General features: G+C 43.9%; 1 non-coding gene across 1 annotated transcript; it reads left to right on the top strand.

Annotated features, from left to right (window-relative positions):
- The first annotated feature begins 10,910 nt into the window (after positions 1–10,910).
- LOC142438122 (U4 spliceosomal RNA) lies at positions 10,911–11,053 on the top strand. The gene has a single exon (XR_012782556.1). It is a non-coding gene; the product is annotated as a U4 spliceosomal RNA (small nuclear RNA).
- Positions 11,054–16,087: the final 5,034 nt, after the last annotated feature.

Here is a 16,087-nt window from a genome sequence, read left to right as displayed (position 1 = left end):
TGTCGGCCAAGTCACTCAACCTCCCTGGACCCGCTTCCTCATGAATGAAAGGGGAATTATAATGTCCCTTTGACACGAGGCGAGGGACACCCCCTGCCCCTATCCTGCTACCTAACATGGTCTTTGTGAGAACTGCTCGAGTTGTTCTTGTAATCGTGCTATGCAAAGTGATGGGCAAGTGGGACTCCCACCCCCTCCCGTCCCCAGGCCACCATGCCACCTTCTTTGTTGAAGCAGTTACTCCAGGTCACACCCAGCCCGTCACCTCTGATCAAGGAACTGGAACCCCACACTGAATAAAGCTCACGGCCATTCCATCCTCATCTCCTGTGGGTCCCCATAGTCACCAGGAGAAAGAGCAGGCCTTTTCCTCTCCTGGATAGGATTAGCGTCTCAGAAACCCACAAGGGCAGCACAGCGGGAAATGACTGTGGCAGAGGACTTGGTTTTAGGTTCAGTCATTTCTCGATCTAATCGCTCCTAAGTCATGAAGAGAGCAGGTTAGACAGAAAGCCACAGCACACGGGAAGACAGGACACGTGAGGATCAACCACAGGATGCAGCGAGCACTCCAAGCTAAGGAAGGTGTTATCTCAGCCAAGACCCTGGTCTAGACACTCCAGAATTGTGAGAAAGTAATTTAAAGTAAAAAACAAAAACTTTATGTTAATAACTTGTAATCCCATTGTGAGGGATGTCCTGTCATTATCTCCATTTTATAAGGAGGAAAATGAAGCAGACAGGTTCTAACCCAAGCCCCTGTCTGAGTTGATCCCAATGCATCGCCAGAGCAGAACTGCTCCTTTGGATTTCCAAGACACTAAATCTCTGTGGGAACAACCTCCTCTTTCTCCTGTGGCGTGCCTGATGGATTTGGGTTTGAATTCCTGACTTTGTGTGTAGCAGCCCATGCACATCCCATAGTGCCACTAGATGGCTGAGACGGACATTGGCTCGGGTGATTTACCCACGGTCAAAAGTAGTGGCAGAGAAATTCTACGGGTCCAGAAGCTAATTTACGGATTCCCTTGCTGAACAGACGTTTGTTGGGAGCATGCCATTCATTTAAGAGAGATTTTAATCCAACCAGATTCCCTTAGCATCTTCTCTGAGCCAGTCATTGCAAGGTCAGGGGAAAGGATACTGGAGAAAGCAGTCAAGAATCCCAGCCCTCTAGAACAGTGGGGGTCGAGCAAGTGCATGTAGCCCAGAGGAAGTACAGAGAGCCAGCCGAATGAAGGCCAATCATAGTAGGGCAGGAGGAAAGTAAAAGGAAATAGAGGAAGGAATCAGGAGGCAAAAGACATAGAGGTTTAAACATAGGCATATGTACATATGTAAATATATTAATATGTAATCACATGGATATAGAGCTGTGTACATATAGCTTTAGGCTAAGTATTAAAGTAGCAGAGACACTGGGCCTCCCTCAAAACAAGAACACTTTGTTCTAATAACCTGGCATTCAATGATGCTCACCTTTCCAAAATGATCGCTGAAGACCAAATGGGTGCATAGGCTAATGTGAAGAAAGCTGATGGTGCCAGCTATTTCAAGGTATAGCGTTTGTTTGGTGTCTTAAAGGCTTAAAGTTAAACAAGCAGCAATCTAGCAGAGAAGCAGCAAAGCCCACATGGCAGAAGCACACCAGCCTGTGTGATCATGAGGTGTCCAGAGGGTCAGGTATCAGCATCAGAAGGCCCAAAGCAAACAACCATTTTGAGGTGAATGAATGGGGGTCAGAATGGAGACCCAAAGCTCATCTGTAGACAATTGGACATCCCCTCACAGAAGGGTCACAGGAAGGGACCAGCCAGCCAGGGAGCAGTATGGCACTGATGAAACACACAGCATCCTCTAGTTCTTCAATGCCTCCTCCCCTCACTATCATGACCCCTGTTCTATCTTACAAATCTGGCTAGACCAGAGCATGGACACAGGTACAGATAAGAGCTCTTGACACACAGAATCCAAGACAGATCAACCCCTCAGGACCAATCATGAGAGTAGAGATAACATGAGGGGAAGGGAAAGGTAGGGGGAGAAAGGGGAACCAATCACAATAATCGACCCACAAGCCCCCACCCAGGTGGATGAACAACACAAACATGGGGGAAGGGAGACAACGGACATTGTCAATTATGAAACCGAGACGTTTATAAACTATCAAGTGTCCCGTGTGCTCTGTCAAACGTTGATGTCATCCGTGCAGTCACCTTACCGGGATGACTGACAAGGCCTTGCTTTTTGTTTCTACGGGTTTTTGTTTTCCTGCCTTTTGTTCATTCCTTCTTGTATTTATTGTTTGGGTTTTTCATTTGTTTGTTTGCTGGTTGGTTGGTTGCTGCTGATGGTGTAGTTGGCCTTATGAGGTTTTGAGAATGTCATAATACAACCGACAGAGTAAACCCCAGTCGTGTTATCCCATGGACAAACAGCTGAATTCTGGGCTCTCACTTAACTCGGGCCCCAGTCTAAAACAGTTAGTTTTGATAGCATGGCCCCACTCAATACCTTTGTGAAATGATTACTGAAGATAAGACTGCTAACAAAGTGTGGTAAAGAAAGCGAATAGGGCCTGGGGTCTTAAAGGCTTGAATTCAAACGAGCAGCCATCTAAGCCAGGAGTCAACTAAGTCCACACGGAAGAAGGACACCAGTTTGTGTGATCTGAAGATGACAATTACAAAACCCGAAAAGGATCCGAGCTTAAATTGTGAACACCGATTTGTAGAAGGCTATGGAGGCAGTGGGAGCCCACAACCCATCTTCAGAGTATCCAGTCAGATTCAGCCTCTGGCAGATCCCCTCTAGCCACACGCAAGGGCCTCAAACAGCTTCACTGTCAGACAGAGATCACTGGCAACTGGATTATGCTGGATCGAACTTGATACTTGGTCAGTTGACCTCCCTCTTGATCCAACATGAATTTGTTCTAGGTGCAAGTATTTCTTGCTTGTTCCATGACAAAAATTGTTCCCCTGGCCTTTTAAACATTGATGGTGGTCTGTTTTTTTTCTTACTGATTATTTATCTTTTTATCTTTGTATTATTATATCCTTACCACTTTATTTCATTTTATTTTTTATTGTTTCTGTCAGGTCTTCTATTTGTGAGGCACGGAAGGAGAGGATGCATAGAGATAATAGTTGATACAAGGGTTTATAGGGAGGGGTCGGTACAGGGATAGCGAGGGTGAGGGATTTGGGGAGCAAACAATGAAGGTGGAAGTGAAAGCTCTAGAAACTGTGATTACAGAACTCTTTTTTTTTTGCACAACTTATTTTAAAGGTGATGAAAATATAGCGAATTCGAAAATTGATGTGGTAATGATTGTACAGTTCTTTCTGATATGATTGAACTACCAACTTGTGTGATATGTGTATTATGTGCCAATAAAACTGTAAAAAAAAAACACGCACAAGGCGTAAGGCACAGCTAAGGTAAGCAGTTGCCTCCTGTGCATACAAAGCAGAACAAGGAACAAGGGCGTCCAGAGGAAAAGAAAATTAACCCAGATTCCCTGTCTGACTCCAGCCTGCTCCTGGACTGCCCTTCCGCAACTCCAGCAAAGGAAAGAAAATAAAAATGGAGGTGCGTGCTCTAGAAAGGGCAGGAGCATTCTGCTGAAAACAGGAGGCCGGCATGAGCTGCCCATCCTGGTTTCTGAGAATGCCCGACCTTTCCCCAACTCAGCACCCAGAACACAAGCCGTGGGAACAGGTTCCCCAGCCGAGCATGGGAATAGGTTTGCTTTACAGAACCTGACCTAAAGACACTGATACTGGGGTTCCAGGAAGGCCGGGAGAGAGCATTCAAGAGGGACCCGTACCGTTAACAACTTCCCACAAGGCTCGAAATACCGTATGACTAAACCTTCAACTAGAAAGATCCCCAGGTCTTTGAACCAAACAATAGGGAAGCACAGCTAGTGAAGAATGTCTACCTTGAGCATTCTGATCGCGCAGCTCTCCCCCCTCCCCCTCTCATGATCACCGAGTCACGCTGGCTCACAGCGGCCCTACAGGGCAGGGTAGAACTGCCCCTGTGAATTTCCGAGACTGTAACTGCTTCCGGAAATAGAAAGCCTGTCTTTCTCCCAAGGAGCAGCTGGTGGTTTCAAACTGCTGACTTTGCAGTTAGCAGCCCAGCACAAGAGAGCAACTGGACAGCAGCAAGGAAAAGATCAGCTAGGAGGAGCGCTAGGAGGGAGTTGTTCATGTGAACGTGGGAAACAACCTGGAAAAGGAGATGAGAGCAGCATCGTCGGTCAAATGTCCATGTGGCAGCACGCACCAGGGCAAGTCAAACAGCACTGTCCCAAGGTTCCAGTTCATGCGTGCACAAGTTCATTCCAAGCAAAACACGATTAAACATGTCTGTGAAATCAGTGGATTTCACATATGCTCTCTCTGTCTTCTTAAAATGCCTTCCTAAAAAGGTCCATCGAGAGCAAATGGTTTGAGAATGTGGGGGCAATGAATGCACAATGTGCTTTACACATTGATGTATGTATGGACTGTGATAAGAGTTGTATGAGCCCCTAATACAATGATTAAAATTAATTATTTTTTAAAAGGGTCCATCAAAGCAGTGGCTTCTGAGGGGATCTGCTGGACCAGTTAAAATCAAGGCAGAACAGGGGCAGTTTAACCCTTCCCTCGAAAGTTGCTGCAATTCAACGCTGACTTGATGGTAGTGGAAGCGATGCCCCAGAAGGGATGATTGCTAATGCTCTTCAAAATAAAGTGATAACAGTGCCTCTAATGAACCAGAGACATATATAAGCCATAGATGAGTGAACATAATTAGTTCTTAGGACATGCCCTGCCTGGTGTTTGCCTTCATGGAGAGATCCTTGAAGAGATGGGTGCTAGAGCAAAGTGTGGTGAAGAAACTAGGTCGTGTCCAGCTAGCAATAAGAATAGCATTGGGGGGTCTTTATTTTTCTTTTCAATTTTCATTTCTGGTTCTATTTAACACAAATAAAACTCACAAATGGGACATCTATTCACTTTCTTCACTGCACAGCCTGGTGTTGGGATTGGTGACTCTGATGGCCAGCTGGTTGCTCTTTCTACAATGGCTTTGTGATTCTTGGAGGAAATGTGGGGAGCGATCTCTGCACAGTAAGACTTGTTGCACATCAGCAGCACTTCCAGCTCCTTGATGTTGTGGACCAGTGACTTGCGGAAGCCACTGGGCAGCATGTGCTTGGTTTTCTTCTTGCTCCCATAACCAATATTGGGCATCAAGATCTGGCCCTTGAATCTTCTCTACACCCTGTTGTCAATGCCTCTGGGCTTGCACCAGTTGCACTTAATCTTGACATAGCAGTCGGACTGGTCGGACTTCTTAGTGCTCTTTTTGAAAATTGTAGGCTTCACCAGGGGTCTGAGGGCAACCACGAGGCCGGTGGGACATGGATGCCTCCTCCGTAGGCAGTGCCAAAGAAGAGAAGGGAGAAGTCGGGGGAGGGGGGATCTTAAAGTCTTGTTTTTAAACAAGCAGCCATCTAAGTGAGGAATCAACTAAATCCACATGAAAGAAGCACACCAGCCTGTATGATCAAAGGATAATATAATCCTAACCTAAAGGAAGGAATGGCAGCCGAGCTTAAATGAGAGCACCTGGTTTGCAGAAGGCTATGGATGACAGACGACCTGATGAGCTGCGGGAGGACATCAAGTCAGGAAAGAAAGAGAACATCAAGGGAGGTGTGAGAAAAGCGAATAAAACGTGCTTTTAAAAAAATAAATAAATAAACCGATAAAACCGTGCTTTTAATCATAAAGTAGCTAAAGCAAGCGGTGGAAAGGCTGAAGTCAAGGAGCTGAATAGAAGTTTTCAAAGGGATAAAGGGGAGTTGATATCAAAGAGTTCAAGAAGTCAGAAAATGTTTGGAAACTGATTGTAGTAGCAATCATACAGTTATGCTTGATCTATTTGAATCATGGAATGTTATGATATCTGTAAGAGCTCCCAATAAAATGATTTAAATTTTAAAAAGAAAATTTCAAAAAGCAGCTCATGACCAAGCCAAATTTTATAATGAAATGCACAAGGATTTAGAATTAGAAAACCAAGAGGGAACAACACACTTAGTATATCTAAAACTGAAAGAAATCGAGAAAAAATGCAAGCCTCCAGTTGCAATCCTGAAAGGTTCTATGGGCAAAATATTGAATGATACAGGAAGCATCAATAGACGATGGAAAGAATACATAGGGTCACTGTACCACAAAGAACTAGATGACATTCGACCATTTCAGGATGTAGCACATGATGGTGCTGAAGGAAGAAGTTCAAACTTCACTGAATGTATTTGCCAAAAACAAGGCTCTGGGAATTGATGGAATACCCATGGAAATGTTTCAGCAAGGTGAAGAAGCATTGGAAGCACTCACTGGTCTATGTCAGGAAATTCGGAAGACAGCTCCTTGGCCAACTGACTGGAAGAGATCCATATTTGTGCCCCTTCCAAAGAAAGGTGACCCAACAGAATGTTCAAACTATAGAACGATATCATTGATACTGCTCACAAGTAAAACTCTGCTGAAGATCATCCCACAATAGTTGCAGCAGTACATTGACAGGGGCGGTCAGAAGTTCAGGCTGGATGCAGAAGAGGACGTGGAACAAAGGCTATTGCTGCCGATGTCATATGGATATTGGCGCCAAGCAGAGACTACCAGAAAGATGGTTACTTGTGTTTCATTGACTAGCCAAAGACATTGAACTGTGCGAACCATAATAAATGGCGGATAACTTTGAGAGGAATGGGAATTCTAGAACACTTCATTGTGCATGTGAAACATGCATGGATCAAGAGGCAGTGGTATGAGGAGAACAAGGGACTACTGCATGGTTTAAAATCAGGAAAGGTCCCTATCCCCTCCAAGGGGACGAACAACAGAAACCATGAGGGAAGGGAGACAGTGGTTGGTGTAAGATATGAAAATGATAATAATTTATCATTATCAATGGGGTCATGAAGGTGGGGTGGGGGGGAGGGAACAAAGAGGAGCTGATACCAAGGACTCAAATAGAAAGTAAATGTTTAGAAAATTATGATGGCAACATATAAACAAATATGCCTGATACAATTTATGTATGGATTGTGTTATAAGAGTTGTAAGAGCCCCCAATAAAATGATCTTTTAACAACAACAACAAAAATCAGGAAAAGTGTGTGTTAGGGTTGTATCCTTATTCAATCTGTGGGCTGAGCAAATCCTCAGAAAAGCTGGATTATATTAGGAAGACTGAGGCATCAGGGTTGGAGGAAGGCTTATTAACAACCTTCGGACTGCAAATGGCACAGGCTTGCTTGCTGAAAGTGAGCAGGAACTGAAGCACCTGCTGATGGAGATCAAGGACTGTAGCCTTCAGTGGGGATTACAGCTCAATGTCAAGAAGACCTAGATCAGCCAGAGTAGGGAGCTGCACGCACTGGTGACGGCACAGCCCCACTCAATGGGATCGAACATCAGAATTGCATGTGAATGGTTATATTGGACTGTGCAAGACGTGGTAAAAAATACCACAAAACCCCACAAACTATTATAGGGGGGAAAATTAAAATAAGCGTTTCTGGGGAGGGGAGATAGGGAGGGCGTAAAGGGAAGGTGATATTAAGGAGTTCAAGAAGAAAGAAAATGTTTCCAAATTGATTGTGGTAGAAATTGTACAATACTGCTTGATGTGATTAAACTAGTGATTGTTATATATGCAGGAGCTCCCAATAAAATGATTAAATTAAAATAAATAATGCCCCAGTCCTCACAACTGGACCAATAAGTAACATCCTGATCAGTGAAGAAAAGGTTGGAGTTGCCAAGGATTTTGTCTTGTCTGGATCCACAATCAGTGCTCACGGAAGCAGCAGTCAGGACATCGAAAGACATGTTGCAGAGCTCTGGTGGCATCATCGGTTAGCGCACAGTACGTACACAAGAGACGTATTGCATTACGTCAATCTGCTGCATTAACTTCGTTAGTGTACTGAAGAGCAAGGATGGCAGTGTGAGGACTAAGGTGCGCCTGCCCAGGCCACGGTGTTCTCCACTGCATCACATGCATGTCAAAGTTGGACTTTGAATAAGGACAACCAGAGAAGGATCGCTGTATTTGAATTGTGATGCTGGAGAATACTGAAAGTACCTGGGAACACGAAAGAGACAAACCAATCTGTGTTGGAAGAAATGCAGTCAGAGTGCTCCTTTAGCGGTAGGGATGGCAAGACTGTGTCTCAGATACTTGAATGTGTTGTCAGGAGAGAGCAGCCCCTGAAGAAGGACATCAAGTTCGGTAAAGCGGAGGGGCAGCTAAGAAGAGGAAAGCCCTCAATAAGATGCACGGACACAGTGGCTGCATCTATGGGCTCAGGCTTAGGAACGATTAAGGATGGTGCAGGACCAGGACCGGGCAGTGTTTTGTTCAGTTGGGCATAGAGTCATAGGGGTCAGAGTTGACTCGATGGTACCTTGTCACATAAACATGGATGACAGAAGCTCAAAATCCATTTGCAGGGTTCACACCTAGATCGAGCCTCCAAGGACTCCCTTCCCATCATAGTTGAGGGATGTGTTATCAGACAGAGTTGATGATAACAGACGTAGTTATGGCAAAATGTAATATCTATCATTTGATCTCCCTTTAGGCACATGTTAAAGCTGTTTCAATTTTTAAAAAAAGAAGGAAATACACGTGGATTAAGCCTTTGTTGAATCCCCTCTGACCATGAACCAGGGATGTGAATAGTCTTGCTAACATGCAGACTGCATTGGACAGTGGCTTGTTTAAGATCAAGTTAGGTTAAAATTTAGCAACCCATCATTGGATCTTCCTTAAGATCAATTTTAATTTGCTCTAAATTTTAATATTTTCTGCTTTCTTTTGATTGAAGTTTTTTGTTTTACTTTGTTATTCTTATTGCGGGGGGGGGGAATAAAAAAATTTCAAGGCAGAAAAGTCTGCTCAGGCTATAGCACATATTTTGGGGGTGACAATGGGTAAGCGACGGTTTGTCTCAAAGAACACAGGATGTCAGTGGAGGTCATTATGAAGAAGTTCTAGGTAAATTGGAAGCTGCGCTGATGAGAAAAAGACTAGGAAAACAAGAGCATTTTGCAGAGGGATTTTTTTTCCCTTCTCTTTATGACAATGCACCCTCTCATTTTTCTGGGGTGGCACAGGCTGTCCTATAAACATTTCAATGGAAAATCTTATCCCAGCTACATCCCAGCCCAGATCTTGCCCCTCCAAACTGCTTTTTGTTCCCCAAACTCAAAGAACATTGGAAAGGAACCCGATTTAAGTGCATGGATGCCAAAACTGTGGTTTTGATATGGTGCAAATTAGAATCCAGAATGCTTCGGGGAGGGGTTGGAGACAACACTGCCTAAATGGATGTGTTGAGAAACAGTTGCCTCTTATTGTGATAATTTTTGTTTCATAAGGTTCTATGATTTGTACCAATACTTTTGACTTACTCTTTGTCTGTGAATCTGTTTTTCTTGTCAACCCAGACTACCACATTATGGTACCAGGAGTGGTGTACTAGAGAAACAAATCCTGAAGACAGAAAACAGATGCTTGTTTGACCTCTGCCTCATGGTAGCTTTTCTTTTTCAGCTAGCCAGAGGTCAGATACAGCAATGCAGCCAGAGGCCTAAGGCAATATTTTATACCAATGGAATAGTTTAGATAAGGATTAAGATGAGATAGATAAGGATCGAACTTAACCATTTTAAGAATTGAGTTTAGGATATGGCTGTCCTAGGTTTATGCTCTTTTCTTCCTTCTATTGTTATTGATACAATGATTGGTAGAAATGATTACTGGGAAGTATGAAAATGGAGAGCTTGTAAGCCCAGTTGCCTTCAGCCATTAAAATTGAATCTTTAAATGGGTTTAGAACACGCCTACAAAGGCAGCTTTTCCCACTCAGTATCTTGAGTGCCCAGCACATTCAAAGGTGGAGACGCTTGCCTAGGAGGCTGTTGATAGATTGAAGGGAAAAAAGGAACCATCTTTTTGTTTGTTAATTTTGAACAAGTGGTTTGTGTCAGAAGCTGGACAAACGTTGGAGCCATAAAGAAACTCTCACTTTGTCTCAGCTTGACTGCTGCCTTCACAGCTCACCTGCATGCTCCCAGGAAGGGCCTGTCCCAGTCGGCTCTGCCCTATCGCTGCAGCGTTCCCCGGCTGAAGTTATCGTCCAATGACATGAAGGAGCAGATCTATAAACTGGCCAAGAAGGGCCTGACTCCTTCCCAGATTGGTGAGATTCACAAGGTGTTGCAGCACAAATGCGACTTGTGGCAGGAAAAAAATTCTGAGGATCCTGAAGTCCAAAGGACTTGATCCTGGCCTGCCTGAGGGCCTTTCATTTGATGATTAAGAAGGCTGCCACTGTTGGGAAGTATCTGGAGAGGAACAGGAAGGACAAGGACGCCACATTCCAGCTGATTCTAATTGGGAGTCAATTTCACCGATTGGCTTGATCCTACAAATCGAAGAGTGTCCTCCTGACTAATTGGAAATATGACTCATTTACAGGAGTGGTTCTCAACCTGTGGGTCGTGAACCCTTTGGGGGTTGAATGACCCTTTCAGAGGGGTCGCCCAATTCATAACAGTAGCAAAATGACAGTGATGAAGTAGCAATGAAAGTAATTTGATGGCTGGGGTCACGACAACATGAGGAAGTTTCTGAAAGGGTCCCGGCATGAGGAAGGTTGAGAACCACTGGCCTAGTAGCTTCACTTCTTTGCTTTGTGCTACCTCCATTTCCGCCATGAAGCCCAAAAACACTCTTTGGGCTTTTTTCTCTGGCTTTAAAAAATCTTGCTGGTGATCTTTTCTTTCTTACTTTGTTTACATTTGTATTTATATTACTGTTATTGCAGCTTTGGGCAGCGACCATATCATAGCCAGTGAGGTTTATCCAAAATGTGATGATTGCTAATTGAAAACGTTCCCCAATAAATTATTATATTTTTCTTTGTGTTCTGTTCTGTATTGTTTTCTTTCTGTTAGGGCTCCCAGCTTATGAGGCTCAGAGACAATAACTGATGGCTTGTTGGGGATGGCCAGCCTGAGAGGGGCTGTGGAGCAAATAATGAAGATGGGAACGAGGAGGAGCACTAGAACTGGTTGTGACGGTGTCTATACAACTCTTTAAAAGCAGCTTCGGGGGGAGCAGGGAGGGAGGGGAAAAAGAGGATCTGATGCAAAGGGCTTAAGTGGAGAGCAAATGCTTTGAAAATGATGAGGGAAAAGAATGTACAGATGTGCTTTATACAATTGATGTATTATGGATTGTGCTAAGAGTTGTATGAATCCCTAATAAAATGTTAAAAATAATAATAAAAAATTAAAGCAGCTTCACTAAAAAACAGAAAAGCAACAACTATGGAAGTGCACATGTGGATCTAATATCAACAGTTGGAGGGGAAAACTTCATGGAACAATTCCATTATCTTTTCAGTTTTTCCATGAGCTTTTCCAAACCCCCTTGTACAAGAGTGTTTCTCTTTCTTTCCTGTAGTTACACAGTGGTTCTCACCCTTCCTCTAATGGCAAATACGTGACATTGTGTCTTGAAGCACGGGGTAGCATGGGTAGCAGTCTTCTGCCAGGTACTCGTATTGGGCATCTCTGCTTGTGGGCGGCCCGCCTCGAGACAGAGAGAGGAGCGGTCTCAGGCGACCCCTGTGAAAGAGTCGTTCGACCCCCAGGTTGGGAGCTGCTGAGCTAGGCGAAGAGGATTCGGACTGGAAGGTGGAGGTTGCAGTGATGGGCCGCGAATGTCTCCTGAAGCCCCTTGAGCAGGTGCATGAGGCGCTGGGACGTGAGAGTGGACGACCCGCAGGGCGCCAAGATCACTGTCATGGGGCGCAGGTGGCACCAGAAGCGGGCAGAGCGGCCAATACCAAGCTCGAGTCGTGCGCCCGGCGAAGAGCGACAAAAGGAGGATCAGAGGAACTTATAAATAGTTCTAATAAAGCAGTTTCACCAGGAAAAGAAAAAAAGGTCAGAGTGAGAAATATTGAAACCTAGAGCAAAATCAGATTGGGTCAGGAGGAGGTCTCAGCAGGTATCATGATACTGTAGTTCCACCCACCATAACCGAGTTAACAATACTCTGCCAGCAAAGCTTCCAGTCCCTCGCCTCTGGCCAGAGGCGCTATCTGGCGAGTCTGCAGATGGGGTTTGGGTTCCCACTGTCCTCCATAGCCTTCTACAAATTGGGTGTGTCACAAACCACCCCAACCCTGAGAGGCTTACCAAAGCATCTGATTCTCTCTCAGGGTATGGAGGGCTTGGCTGATCTGTTTTGGCCCTAGAGTGTTTCCTTCCTTGTGGCTTCCCATTTCTAGGTGTTCGCACACTTATAGTATTTGCCTTTGTCTTCTCAAGCTGCCCTTTGACATTTTCTGTTCAGCTCTGTAACTTCATTATTTCTTCCACTTGCTCCAGCTTCTACTCTACGATTATAAGTTTCAGTCTCTCCTGATGTCCATGCTGACCTTTCCCTTCTTTTGAATGACCCTTTGCGATGTCTTGCCACAGCTAACCACGGCTTCTGTTAGTGTTCCCGTGCATCAAATCTGTTCTTGAAATATTCTCAATATCCAGGTGGGATAGATTCAAGGCTATCTTTCGGCTCTCGTGGACTTTTCTTCAGCTTTAACCTGAACTTACATATGAGCAACGGACGGTCTGTTCCACAGTCATCCTCTGACTTGGCTTTAGCTGCTGATAGCCCTCCTCAGATGTAGTCAATTTCATTTCTGTCTATTCCTTCTGGAAAAGTCCATGTGCTGTGAACAAACTGTTGGCCTTGCAAAATTCTATCATACAATCTCCAGCTTTGGTTGTATCACCAAGATCATATTTTCAACTACTGTTCCTTCCTGTTTCCAACTTTGGCATTCCAATTGCCAATAATTATCAATGCATTTTGATCACTTTCAGATTGAAGACATTGGTAAAATTCTTCAATTTCTTCACCACTAGCTTTTGTGATTGATGCATAAATTTGAATAGTTGGGTCAGATTGGGCCTCTGGTAGATTCCCTCTAGTCACAGCTGAAAGACTCGAACAGCTTACTATCCAGATATTATTGTAAACTTGATTATGGTGAATCGAACCATGACGTGATACTTGGGTCAGTTGACCTCTTTTGATCCAACCTGAATTTGCTCTATGCTCACATATTTCTAGATTGTACCAAGAAAGAAATTTCTTCTCTGGCTTTTAAAAATATTGTTGGTGGTTTCTTTTTCTTTATAAAATTATTTTATTAGGGGCTCATACAACTCTTATCACAATCCACACATACATCATGTAAAGCATATTTGTACATTCATTGCCCTCATCATTCTCAAAAGATTTGCTCTCCACTTAAGCTCCTGGCACCAGGTCCTCATTTTCCCCCTCGCTCCCCGCTCCCACCCATAAACCCTTGATAATTTATTATTTTGTCATATCTTACACTGTCCGATGTCTCTCTTCACTCACTTTTCTGTTGTCCATCCCAGAGAGGCTATATGCAGATCCTTGCAATCGGTTTCCCCTTTCCACACCACCCACCTGGTATCTCATCACTGGTCCTGAAGGGATCATTTGTCCTGGACTCCCTGTGTTTCCAGTTCCTATCTGTTCCAGTGTACATCCTCTGGTCTAGCCAGATTTGTAAGGTAGAATTGGGATCATGATAGTGAGGGAGGAAGCATTTAGAAACTAGAGGAAAGTTGTTTTTTTCAACATTGCCACACTGCACCCTGACTGGTTCATCTCCCTGCGACCCTTCTGTAAGGGGATGTCCAATTGTCTACAGATGGGCTTTGGGTCTCCACTCTGCTCTCCACTTCATTCACAATATGATTTTTTGTTCTGATGATGCCTGATACCTGATCCCTTCAAAACCTTGTGATCACACAGGCTGGTGTGCTTCTTCCATGGGAGCTTTGTTGCTTCTGAGCTAGATGGCTGCTTGTTTACCTTCAAGCCTTTAAGAACCCAGATGCTATATCGTTTGATAGCCGGGCACCATCAACTTTCTTCACATTTGCTTATGCACCCACTTTGTCTTCAGTGATTGTTGGGAAGGTGAACATCATGGAATGCCAGTTTAATAGAACAAAGTATTCTTGCATTGAGGGAGTACTTGAGTGGAGCCCCAATGTCCATCTGCAACCTTAATACTAAATCTATACATATGTGCACATAGATTTCCACATCCTCAAATACTTACGTATGTACATGCCTCTGGACCTCTATAAATGCCCTTTGCCTCCTAGCTCTTTCCTCTATTTCCTTTAACTTTCCTCTTGTCCCACTATAATGCTCAGCCTTCATTAGCGTTTCAGTAATTCCTCTTGGTTACATTACCCTTGGTCATACCCTACCAGGCCTCCTAACCCTCTTCATCACTGATTTGGATCACTTGTTGTTCCCTTGTCCCTGGGTTTGTTAACACCACTACCTTTCCCCCCACCTCCCCCTCTCCCATGTCCCCCAAAAACTGTCAGTCTGGTTGTTTTTTGCTCCAGATTGATCATCCAGCCTATCTTCTTTAGACAGACCTACAGAGATAATAACATGCACAAAAACAAGACAGAGCAAAACCGAGCAATAAAATAAAACAACAAGCCAATGACAAAATACAAAACACAAGAAAGAGAAGCTTGTAGTTAGTTCAAGGACTGTTTGTTGGCCTTTAGGAGTGTTTCCAGTCGAGTCCATGGGGACGCCAAGCCCTTGCCCCAAAGTCTGTTTTTGGTATTCCCTGGGGACCTTGTTTCTCTGTTCCTTTTGCTGTTCTGTTCCACATCCTTAGTGTTTTGCCTCGGTGTGATGGGATCCGATCGGGCGGAATTCCCACAGGTGGTTTCTTCTGTCTTATTCTTTATTATTATTGTTTTCTTCTTTCTGTTTCATTTTGTTTTTTTATTGTTTCAGTTAAGCTTCTGGTTTAGGAAGCACAGAGGTGGATCCACAGAGACAGTAACTGATGTAATGGTTTATTGGGGAGCAATCAGTAGATGCAGGAGGGTGGGATCATTAGAGTTGATTGTGATATATATAGTTCTTTTCAGAAAAGCTTTAACTATGGAAGTGTATCACATGTGAATATATGGTATCAAGAAAAGTACTAAAAAGAAAGAAACCAAACTTGACCTATGGTGACCATGGGTGGAAGAGTTAGAGTTTTTGCTTAGGGGACACTGAGCTCATTTTAATGGTGGTGGAACAATTTGGAGAGGGGCATCAATAATGGTTGGACAACATGAAAAGTATAATCAGTGGCTCTGAATTATACACATAGAAGGTGTTGAATTGGAGAAGTTTTTGTATTTTTTCAAAAATGAAAAAAAGAACCACGTGATTAACAATGAGTACAAGGGGAAGGAAAATGCTCTAAAATTGTGGTAAATAAAGTTGTGGCACAACTCTTCATGATCTGGTTGACCTATTGAACTGTGTAAGTGGATGAAGTACCAATAAAAGTTACAAACTCTTTTGAACAAGAGTTGTATGGCTTGTATTTCCTTGAAGGCAGATAGAGATAATCCCATCACAGACAGCAATCTTATACTTCAAGATTGTGCAATGTCCTTTTTGACAATGAATGCCACGCCATTCCTCGACTGTGTCATTCTTGGCACAGTAAATCATATGATTTTCTGATTCAAAATGGACGATAGCAGTCCATTTCAGCTCTTGCCTAGGGTGGCAATCTTTATGCATCCCACTTCATTGCAGACCTTTCTAAGTTTTCTAGATTCACACTTCACACAGTCCAAGTTGTGATCATTAGCAAAGTGTAGCAGCTGCTTCTCCTTGAGTCCTGCTCCCTCAGCAAGTGAAGATCCAGAAAGCTCCACTCCCACAGGCTTTACCCCGCTTACGTCACCATGGTGGACTCTATTTTGAGAAAGCAGCTCCTCCTCAGTCAGTTCCAGTGTCTTCCCACCCAAGGGGCCCATCCTGTGGCACTCTCTGACAACGTTCTGCTTCCATTCTTCAGGGCTCAGCATCTGAGTGTTTTGAAGCTATGCGTAAGGTTTCAGGG

The sequence above is a fragment of the Tenrec ecaudatus genome, chromosome 1 (genome assembly GCF_050624435.1).
Source record: "Tenrec ecaudatus isolate mTenEca1 chromosome 1, mTenEca1.hap1, whole genome shotgun sequence".
Taxonomy (NCBI): domain Eukaryota; kingdom Metazoa; phylum Chordata; class Mammalia; order Afrosoricida; family Tenrecidae; genus Tenrec; species Tenrec ecaudatus.
The sequence above is the reverse complement of the archived record's forward strand: the minus strand, read 5'-3'. Positions and strand labels throughout refer to the sequence as shown.